The sequence below is a fragment of the Oncorhynchus gorbuscha genome, linkage group LG03 (assembly GCF_021184085.1).
Source record: "Oncorhynchus gorbuscha isolate QuinsamMale2020 ecotype Even-year linkage group LG03, OgorEven_v1.0, whole genome shotgun sequence".
NCBI classification, from domain to species: Eukaryota; Metazoa; Chordata; class Actinopteri; order Salmoniformes; family Salmonidae; genus Oncorhynchus; species Oncorhynchus gorbuscha.
The window spans coordinates 106,573,926-106,585,438 of NC_060175.1; the positions used below are offsets into that span (position 1 = coordinate 106,573,926).

Consider the following 11,513-nt stretch of genomic DNA (forward strand, 5'->3'; position numbering starts at 1 on the left):
GGAGCTGTACTACTTTGTCGGTCCATCTACGCTGGACCGGTTCGGTGCTACATGTAGTGCCTTGATAGACTCTGGGGCTGAGGGTTGTTTCATGGACGAAGCATGGGTTCGGAAACATGACATTCCTTTCAGAGAGTTAGAGAAGCCTACGCCCATGTTCGCCTTAGATGGTAGTCATCTTCCCAGTATCAGATTTGAGACACTACCTTTAACCCTCACAGTATCTGGTAACCACAGTGAGACTATTTCTTTTTTTGATTTTTCGTTCACCGTTTACACCTGTTGTTTTGGGTCATCCCTGGCTAGTATGTCATAATCCTTCAATTAATTGGTCTAGTAATTCTATCCTATCCTGGAACGTTTCTTGTCATGTGAAGTGTTTAATGTCTGCCATCCCTCCCGTTTCTTCTGTCCCTACTTCTCAGGAGGAACCTGGCGATTTGACAGGAGTGCCGGAGGAATATCATGATCTGCGCACGGTCTTCAGTCGGTCCCGAGCCAACTCCCTTCCTCCTCACCGGTCGTATGATTGTAGTATTGATCTCCTTCCGGGGACCACTCCTCCTCGGGGTAGACTATACTCTCTGTCGGCTCCCAACGTAAGGCTCTCGAGGATTATTTGTCTGTGTCTCTTGACGCCGGTACCATAGTGCCTTCTTCCTCTCCGGCCGGGGCGGGGTTCTTTTTGTTAAGAAGAAGGACGGTACTCTGCGCCCCTGCGTGGATTATCGAGGGCTGAATGACATAACGGTTAAGAATCGTTATCCGCTTCCCCTTATGTCATCAGCCTTCGAGATTCTGCAGGGAGCCAGGTGCTTTACTAAGTTGGACCTTCGTAACGCTTACCATCTCGTGCGCATCAGAGAGGGGATCCTGATTTTTCTCCGTCACTCGAGATTCATGTTCAGCACGTTCGACGTGTTCTACAGCGCCTTTTGAGAATTGTCTCTACGTAAAGTCTGAGAAGTGCTCTTTTCATGTCTCCTCCGTTACTTTTCTCGGTTCCGTTATTTCCGCTGAAGGCATTCAGATGGATTCCGCTAAGGTCCAAGCTGTCAGTGATTGGCCCGTTCCAAGGTCACGTGTCGAGTTGCAGCGCTTTTTAGGTTTCGCTAATTTCTATCGGCGTTTCATTCGTAATTTCGGTCAAGTTGCTGCCCCTCTCACAGCTCTTACTTCTGTCAAGACGTGTTTTAAGTGGTCCGGTTCCGCCCAGGGAGCTTTTGATCTTCTAAAAGAACGTTTTACGTCCGCTCCTATCCTCGTTACTCCTGACGTCACTAGACAATTCATTGTCGAGGTTGACGCTTCAGAGGTAGGCGTGGGAGCCATTCTATCCCAGCGCTTCCAGTCTGACGATAAGGTTCATCCTTGCGCTTATTTTTCTCATCGCCTGTCGCCATCTGAGCGCAACTATGATGTGGGTAACCGTGAACTGCTCGCCATCCGCTTAGCCCTAGGCGAATGGCGACAGTGGTTGGAGGGGGCGACCGTTCCTTTTTGTCGTTTGGACAGACCATAAGAACCTTGAGTACATCCGTTCTGCCAAACGACTTAATGCCCGTCAAGCTCGTTGGGCGTTGTTTTTCGCTCGTTTCGAGTTTGTGATTTCTTACCGTCCGGGTAGCAAGAACACCAAGCCTGATGCCTTATCCCGTCTGTTTAGTTCTTCTGTGGCTTCTACTGATCCCGAGGGGATTCTTCCTTATGGGCGTGTTGTCGGGTTAACAGTCTGGGGAATTGAAAGACAGGTTAAGCAAGCACTCACGCACACTGCGTCGCCGCGCGCTTGTCCTAGTAACCTCCTTTTCGTTCCTGTTTCCACTCGTCTGGCTGTTCTTCAGTGGGCTCACTCTGCCAAGTTAGCTGGTCATCCCGGTGTTCGAGGCACTCTTGCGTCTATTCGCCAGCGCTTTTGGTGGCCGACTCAGGAGCGTGACACGCGCCGTTTCGTGGCTGCTTGTTCGGACTGCGCGCAGACTAAGTCGGGTAACTCTCCTCCTGCCGGTCGTCTCAGACCGCTCCCATTCCTTCTCGACCATGGTCTCACATCGCCTAGACTTCATTACCGGTCTGCCTTTGTCTGCGGGGAAGACTGTGATTCTTACGGTTGTCGATAGGTTCTCTAAGGCGGCACATTTCATTCCCCTCGCTAAACTTCCTTCCGCTAAGGAGACGGCACAAATCATTATCGAGAATGTATTCAGAATTCATGGCCTCCCCGTTAGACGCCGTTTCAGACAGAGGCCCGCAATTCACGTCACAGTTTTGGAGGGAGTTCTGTCGTTTGATTGGTGCGTCCGTCAGTCTCTCTTCCGGGTTTCATCCCCAGTCTAACGGTCAAGCAGAGAGGGCCAATCAGACGATTGGTCGCATACTACGCAGCCTTTCTTTCAGAAACCCTGCGTCTTGGGCAGAACAGCTCCCTGGGCAGAATACGCTCACAATTCGCTTCCTTCGTCTGCTACCGGGTTATCTCCGTTTCAGAGTAGTCTGGGTTACCAGCCTCCTCTGTTCTCATCCCAGCTTGCCGAGTCCAGCGTTCCCTCCGCTCAAGCGTTTGTCCAACGTTGTGAGCGCACCTGGAGGAGGGTGAGGTCTGCACTTTGCCGTTACAGGGCACAGACTGTGAGAGCCGCCAATAAACGCAGGATTAAGAGTCCAAGGTATTGTTGCGGCCAGAGAGTGTGGCTTTCCACTCGCAACCTTCCTCTTACGACAGCTTCTCGTAAGTTGACTCCGCGGTTCATTGGTCCGTTCCGTGTCTCCCAGGTCGTCAATCCTGTCGCTGTGCGACTGCTTCTTCCGCGACATCTTCGTCGCGTCCATCCTGTCTTCCATGTCTCCTGTGTTAAGCCCTTTCTTCGCACCCCGTTCGTCTTCCCTCCCCCCCTCCCGTCCTTGTCAAGAGCGCACCTATTTACAAGGTACATAAGATCATGGACATGCGTTCTCGGGGACGGGGTCACCAATACTTAGTGGATTGGGAGGGTTACGGTCCTGAGGAGAGGAGTTGGGTTCCGTCTCGGGACGTGCTGGACCGTTCACTCATTGATGATTTCCTCCGTTGCCGCCAGGATTCCTCCTCGAGTGCGCCAGGAGGCGCTCGGTGAGTGGGGGGTACTGTCATGTTTTGTCATTTATTATCTTGTCTTGTCCCTGTGCTTCCCATTCTATTCGTTTCCCTCTGCTGGTCTTATTAGGTTCTTTCCCTCTTTCTATCCCTCTCTCTCCCCTCCCTCTCTCACTCTCTCGCTCTCTCTTCTCTCTATCGTTCCGTTCCTGCTCCCAGCTGTTCCTATTCCCCTAATCAATCATTTAGTCTTCCCACACCTGTTCCTGATCCTTTCCCCTGATTAGAGTCCCTATTTCTTCCTTTGTGTTCCGTTCCTGTCCTGTCGGTTCCTTGTCTAGAATTCACCGTGCTGTGTTTGTGTATCGCCCTGTCGTGTCGTGTTTTCCTCAGATGCTGCGTGGTGAGCAGGTGTCTGAGTCTGTCTGGTTCAAGTGCCTTCCCGAGGCAACCTGCTGTTCACCTGCTGTTCAAGATCGAGTCTCCAGTTTGTCCTCGTCATTTCGAGTGAAAGTTGTGTTTTTTGTTTGTATTTACTTTACTGGATTAAAGACTCTGTTTTCGCCAAGTCGCTTTTGGGTCCTCTTTCACCTGCATGACACCTATATACATTATAACACACTCTGTAAAACACACAAATATACACTATAACAAACCTATATACATTATAACACACTCTGTAAAACACACAAATATACACTATAACAAACCTATATACATTATAACACACTCTGTAAAACACACAAATCTACACTATCAAACAAGAACCTCTTAAAACTGTATTAGTCTCCTGTAGGGCCACATGCTGCCTCCCAAAGGGATGATATCAGGGCAATAGGGTGCCATTTGGGAAGAAGACAGTACTGTGTTATTAGTTCTCGGTGGTGCAGACAGTACTGTTTTATCAGCTCTCGGTGGTGCAGACAGTACTGTGTTATCAGTTCTCGGTGGTGCAGACAGTACTGTTTTATCAACTCTTGGGGGTGCAGACAGTACTGTGTTATCAGCTCTCGGTGGTGCAGACAGTACTCTGTTATCAGCTCTCGGTGGTGCAGACAGTACTGTGTTATCAGCTCTCGGTGGTGCAGACAGTACTGTTTTATCAACTCTTGAGGGTGCAGACAGTACTGTGTTACCAGCTCTCGGTGGTGCAGACAGTACTGTTTTATCAACTCTTGGGGGTGCAGACAGTACTGTGTTACCAGCTCTCCGTGGTGTAGACAGTACTGTGTTACCAGCTCTCTCAAAACTGTTCGCTGCTCTGGCCCCCCAATGGTGGAACAAACTCCCTCACGACGCCAGGACAGCGGAGTCAATCACCACCTTCCGGAGACACCTGAAACCCCACCTCTTTAAGGAATACCTAGGATAGGATAAGTAATCCCTCTCACCCCCCCACCCCCTTTAAGATTTAGATGCACTATTGTAAAGTGACTGTTCCACTCGATGTCATAAGGTGAATGCACCAATTTGTAAGTCGCTCTGGATAAGAGCGTCTGCTAAATGACTTAAATGTAAATGTAAATGTCAGGGGATGCAGACAGTACTGTGCTATCAGATATTGTAAATGAGCTCTCAGGGGATGATGCTACTGAACTGTGACAACAACAGACAAACTACAGCCTACAGTCTACAGCCTATAATCTACAGCCTACAGCCTAGCATAGTCTACAGCCTACAGCCTAGCATAGTCTACAGCTTAGCATGGTCTACAGCCTACAGCCTAGCATAGTCTACAGCCTACAGCCTAGCATAGTCTACAGCCTAGCATAGTCTACAGCCTAGCATGGTCTACAGCCTACAGCCTAGCATAGTCTACAGCCTAGCATAGACTACAGCCTACAGCCTAGCATAGTCTACAGCCTAGCATAGTCTACAGCCTAGCATAGTCTACAGACTACCATAGTCTACAGCCTAGCATAGTCTACAGCCTAGCATAGTCTACAGACTAGCATGGTCTACAGCCTAGCATGGTCTACAGCCTAGCATAGTCTACAGCCTAGCATGGTCTACAGCCTAGCATGGTCTACAGCCTAGCATGGTCTACAGCCTAGCATAGTCTACAGCCTAGCATGGTCTACAGCCTAGCATAGTCTACAGCCTAGCATAGTCTACAGCCTAGCATGGTCTACAGCCTAGCATAGTCTACAGCCTAGCATGGTCTACAGCCTAGCATGGTCTACAGCCTAGCATAGTCTACAGCCTAGCATGGTCTACAGCCTAGCATGGTCTACAGCCTAGCATGGTCTACAGCCTAGCATGGTCTACAGCCTACAATCTACAGCCTACAGCCTAGCATAGTCTACAGCCTAGCATGGTCTACAGCCTAGCATAGTCTACAGCCTATAATCTACAGCCTACAGACTAGCATAGTCTACAGTCTACAAACTACAGTCTACAGACTACAGTCTACAGACTACAGTCTACAGACTACAGTCTACAGCCTAGCATAGTCTACAGCCTACAGACTAGCATAGTCTACAGTCTACAGACTACAGTCTACAGACTACAGTCTACAGCCTAGCATGGTCTACAGTCTACAGTCTACAGACTACAGCCTAGCATAGTCTACAGCCTACAGACTACAGTCTACAGCCTAGCATAGTCTACAGTCTACAGACTACAGTCTACAGCCTAGCATAGTCTACAGCCTACAGACTACAGTCTACAGCCTAGCATAGTCTACAGCCTACAGACTAGCATAGTCTACAGCCTACAGACTACAGTCTACAGCCTAGCATGGTCTACAGTCTACAGACTACAGTCTACAGCCTAGCATGGTCTACAGCCTACAGACTACAGTCTACAGCCTAGCATGGTCTACAGCCTACAGACTACAGTCTACAGCCTAGCATGGTCTACAGCCTACAGACTACAGTCTACAGCCTAGCATAGTCTACAGCCTACAGACTACAGTCTACAGACTACAGTCTACAGCCTAGCATAGTCTACAGCCTACAGACTACAGTCTACAGCCTACAGACTACAGCCTACAGCCTAGCATAGTCTACAGCCTACAGACTACAGTCTACAGACTACAGTCTACAGCCTAGCATGGTCTACAGCCTACAGACTACAGTCTACAGCCTAGCATGGTCTACAGCCTACAGACTACAGTCTACAGCCTAGCATGGTCTACAGCCTACAGACTACAGTCTACAGCCTAGCATGGTCTACAGCCTACAGACTACAGTCTACAGCCTAGCATAGTCTACAGCCTACAGACTACAGTCTACAGACTACAGTCTACAGCCTAGCATAGTCTACAGCCTACAGACTACAGTCTACAGCCTACAGACTACAGTCTACAGCCTAGCATAGTCTACAGCCTACAGACTACAGTCTACAGCCTAGCATAGTCTACAGTCTACAGACTACAGTCTACAGCCTAGCATAGTCTACAGCCTACAGACTACAGTCTACAGCCTAGCATGGTCTACAGCCTACAGACTACAGTCTACAGCCTAGCATGGTCTACAGCCTACAGACTACAGTCTACAGCCTAGCATAGTCTACAGCCTACAGACTACAGTCTACAGCCTAGCATGGTCTACAGCCTACAGACTACAGTCTACAGCCTAGCATAGTCTACAGTCTACAGACTACAGTCTACAGCCTAGCATAGTCTACAGCCTACAGACTACAGTCTACAGCCTAGCATGGTCTACAGTCTACAGACTACAGTCTACAGCCTAGCATAGTCTACAGTCTACAGACTACAGTCTACAGCCTAGCACAGTCTACAGCCTAGCATAGTCTACAGCCTACAATCTACAGTCTACAGCCTAGCATGGTCTACAGCCTACAGACTACAGCCTACAGCCTAGCATGGTCTACAGCCTATAATCTACAGCCTACAGCCTAGCATAGTCTACAGCCTACAGACTACAGTCTACAGCCTAGCATGGTCTACAGCCTACAGCCTAGCATAGTCTACAGCCTACAGCCTAGCATAGTCTACAGCCTAGCATGGTCTACAGCCTACAGACTACAGTCTAAAACCTACGGCCTAGAATAACCTACAGCCTATAGCCTAGAATTGCCTACAAACTACAGCCAACAGCCTAGAATATCCTACATCCTAGCATGGTCCACAAACTATAGCCTAGCATGGTCCACAAACTACATCCTAGCATGGTACACAAACTACATCCTAGCATGGTCCACAAACTACATCCTAGCATGGTCCACAGACTACAGCCTAGCATGATCCACAAACTACATCCTAGCATGGTACACAAACTACATCATAGCATGGTCCACAAACTACATCCTAGCATGGTCCACAAACTACATCCTAGCATGGTCCACAAACTACAGCCTAGCATGGTCCACAAGCTACATCCAAGCATGGTCCACAAACTACATCCTAGCATGGTCCACAAACTACATCCAAGCATGGTCCACAAACTGTAGCCTAGCATGGTCCACAAACTACATCCGAGCATGGTCCACAAACTGTAGCCTAGCATGGTCCACAAACTACAGCCTAGCATGGTTCACAACCTACATCCTAGCATGGTCCACAAACTACATCATAGCATGGTCCACAAACTACATCCTAGCATGGTCCACAAACTACAGCCTAGCATGGTCCACAAACTACATCCTAGCATGGTCCACAAAATACAGCCTAGCATGGTCCAAAAACTACAGCCTAGCATGGTCCACAAACTACAGCCTAGCATGGTCCACAGCCTACAGCCTAGCATGGTCCACAGCCTACAGATAGAGTGGGGCAAAAAAGTATTTAGTCAGCCACCAATTGTGCAAGTTCTCCCACTTAAAAAGATGAGAGAGGCTTGTAATTTTCATCATAGGTACACTTCAACTATGACAGAAAAAATGAAAGAAAAAAATCTCCAGGACCTTGAAATGCTTCTTAAGAAGCCACTCCTTCGTTGCTGAAAGACCCAGCCACGTTTCATCTGCAATGCCCTTGCAAATGGAAGGAGGTTTTCACTCAAAATCTCACGATACATGGCCCCATTCGTTCTTTCCTTTACACGGATCAGTCGTCCTGGTCCCTTTGCAGGAAAACAGCCCCAAAGCATGATGTTTCCACCCCCATGCTTCACAGTAGGTATGGTGTTCTTTGGATGCAACTCAGTATTCTTTGTCCTCCAAACACGACGAGTTGAGTTTTTTCCAAAAAGTTATATTTTGGTTTCATCTGACCATATGACATTCTCCCAATCTTCTTCTGGATTATCCAAATGCTCTCTAGCAAACTTCAGATGGGCCTGGACATGTACTGGCTTAAGGGGGACACGTCTGGCACTGCAGGATTTGAGTCCCTGGCGGCGTAGTGTGTTACTGATGGTAGGCTTTGTTACTTTGGTCCCAGCTCTCTGCAGGTATAGCTGAATATAGCTGAATAATACCCCATACAGCTGAATAATACCCCATACAGCTGAATAATACCCCATACAGCTGAATAATACCCCATACAGCTGAATAATACCCCCATACAGCTGAATAATACCCCATACAGCTGAATAATACCCCCATACAGCTGAATAATACCCCATACAGCTGAATAATACCCCATACAGCTGAATAATACCCCATACAGCTGAATAATACCCCATACAGCTAAATAATACCCCCATACAGCTAAATAATACCCCCATACAGCTGAATAATACCCCATACAGCTGAATAATACCCCCATACAGCTGAATATTACCCCATACAGCTGAATAATACCCCCATACAGATGAATAATACCCCATACAGCTGAATAATACCCCATACAGCTGAATAATACCCCATACAGCTGAATAATACCCCATACAGCTGAATAATACCCCATACAGCTGAATAATACCCCATACAGCTAAATAATACCCCCATACAGCTGAATAATACCCCATACAGCTGAATAATACCCCATACAGCTGAATAATACCCCATACAGCTGAATAATACCCCATACAGCTAAATAATACCCCATACAGCTAAATAATACCCCCATACAGCTGAATAATACCCCATACAGCTGAATAATACCCCCATACAGCTGAATAATACCCCATACAGCTGAATAATACCCCCATACAGCTGAATAATACCCCATACAGCTAAATAATACCCCCATACAGCTAAATAATACCCCCATACAGCTGAATAATACCCCATACAGCTGAATAATACCCCCATACAGCTGAATAATACCCCATACAGCTGAATAATACCCCCATACAGCTGAATAATACCCCATACAGCTGAATAATACCCCATACAGCTGAATAATACCCCATACAGCTGAATAATACCGCATACAGCTGAATAATACCCTATACAGCTGAATAATAGCCCATACAGCTGAATAATACCCCATACAGCTGAATAATACCCCATACAGCTGAATAATATCCCATACAGCTGAATAATACCCCCATACAGCTGAATAATACCCCCATACAGCTGAATAATACCCCCATACAGCTGAATAATACCCCCATAGAGCTGAATAATACCCCATACAGCTGAATAATACCCCCATACAGCTGAATAATACCCCATACAGCTGAATAATACCCCATACAGCTGAATAATACCCCATACAGCTGAATAATACCCTATACAGCTGAATAATACCCCATACAGCTGAATAATACCCCATACAGCTGCATAATACCCCATACAGCTGAATAATACCCCATACAGCTGAATAATACCCCATACCGCTGAATAATACCCCATATAGCTGAATAATACCCTATACAGCTGAATAATACCCCATACAGCTGAATAATACCCCATACAGCTGAATAATACCCCATACAGCTGAATAATACCCCATACAGCTGAATAATACCCCCATACAGCTGAATAATACCCCATACAGCTGAATAATACCCCATACAGCTGAATAATACCCCATACAGCTGAATAATACCCCATACAGCTAAATAATACCCCCATACAGCTAAATAATACCCCCATACAGCTGAATAATACCCCATACAGCTGAATAATACCCCCATACAGATGAATAATACCCCATACAGCTGAATAATACCCCATACAGCTGAATAATACCCCATACAGCTGAATAATACCCCATACAGCTGAATAATACCCCATACAGCTGAATAATACCCCCATACAGCTGAATAATACCCCATACAGCTGAATAATATCCCATACAGCTGAATAATACCCCCATACAGCTGAATAATACCCCCATACAGCTGAATAATACCCCCATACAGCTGAATAATACCCCATACAGCTGAATAATACCCCATACAGCTGAATAATACCCCATACAGCTGAATAATACCCCATACAGCTGAATAATACCCCATACAGCTGAATAATACCCCATACAGCTAAATAATACCCCATACAGCTGAATAATACCCCCATACAGCTGAATAATACCCCCATACTGAGTGCACAAAACATTTAGAACACCTTCCTAATATTGAGTTGCACACCCACTTTGCCCTCAAAACAGCCTCAATTCGACTCTACGAGGTGTCAAAAGCATTCCACAGGGATGCTGGCCACATGTTTACTCCAATTCTTCCCACAGCTGTGTCAAGTTGACTGGATGTCCTTTGGGTGGTGGACCAATCTTGATACACACAGGGAAATGTTTAGCGTGGGAAAAATCCCAGAAGCGTTGCAGTTCGTGACACAAACTGTTGCGGTTTAAAGATGAGGTAGAATTATCTTTTTGCTCTCTCTGCCAGAATGCATCACAGAGAAGCGATAGACCATGATTAAAAAAGGGAGAGATAAACTGGACTTTACCTGCTGTGTCCACGGTGAAGGGAGAGACGGGAGGAGCTTCACTCAGTGCAAGCTGTCTAAAATCCAAACTTTAGCCGCAACACAAACCTCAGACGTAGCCTGTTCGGTGATTCGGTTCAGTTATTTAAAAATAAATATATATTTTCGGTACCATCTGATCTCACCACTTGGTAAAGAATCAACAGTGCAGCGCGAGCCCAGACACGACTGATGCCGTCTGTTTCTCTGATTGGTGTGTTTCAGCGAGCACTCTAACAGCCCCCTTTTCTCTCTCTCTCTCTCTCTCTCTCTCTCTTTAACGATAATGTTTTATCGTTAAATATTAATTGAAAAAGGACCCGTAAGGAAGCATTTCACTGTTTGTCTACACCTGTTATTTAAGAATAATTTTTAAATCGTCTTGAAAACAAAGAACCACATCCCTACCGACTAGGAGAACCACATCCCTACTGACTAGGAGAACCACATCCCTACCGACTAGGAGAACCACATCCCTACCGACTAGGAGAACCACATCCCTACTTTCAAACTTAGAAATGCTACCAAAGAATATTACAAATGATAGAGTTATCCATGATTTTGTTCCAATGATGAGTATTGTATTGAATGGCCTCTAAAAGTACATTTTAAAATTGTCCCACACAATAAGGGGATCTGCTGTACTTATGTCAAT

At 46.5% G+C, this 11,513-nt stretch overlaps 1 protein-coding gene across 1 annotated transcript in view; it reads right to left on the reverse strand.

Annotated features, from left to right (window-relative positions):
• camkvl (CaM kinase-like vesicle-associated, like) overlaps window positions 1-11,060 on the reverse strand; it is a 126,078-nt gene extending 115,018 nt beyond the window's left edge. Inside the window, 1 exon segment of the mRNA XM_046344801.1 lies at window positions 10,841-11,060. The gene's annotated coding sequence lies outside the window, so the exon portion shown is untranslated.
• Between the last annotated feature and the right edge of the window lie 453 nt (window positions 11,061-11,513).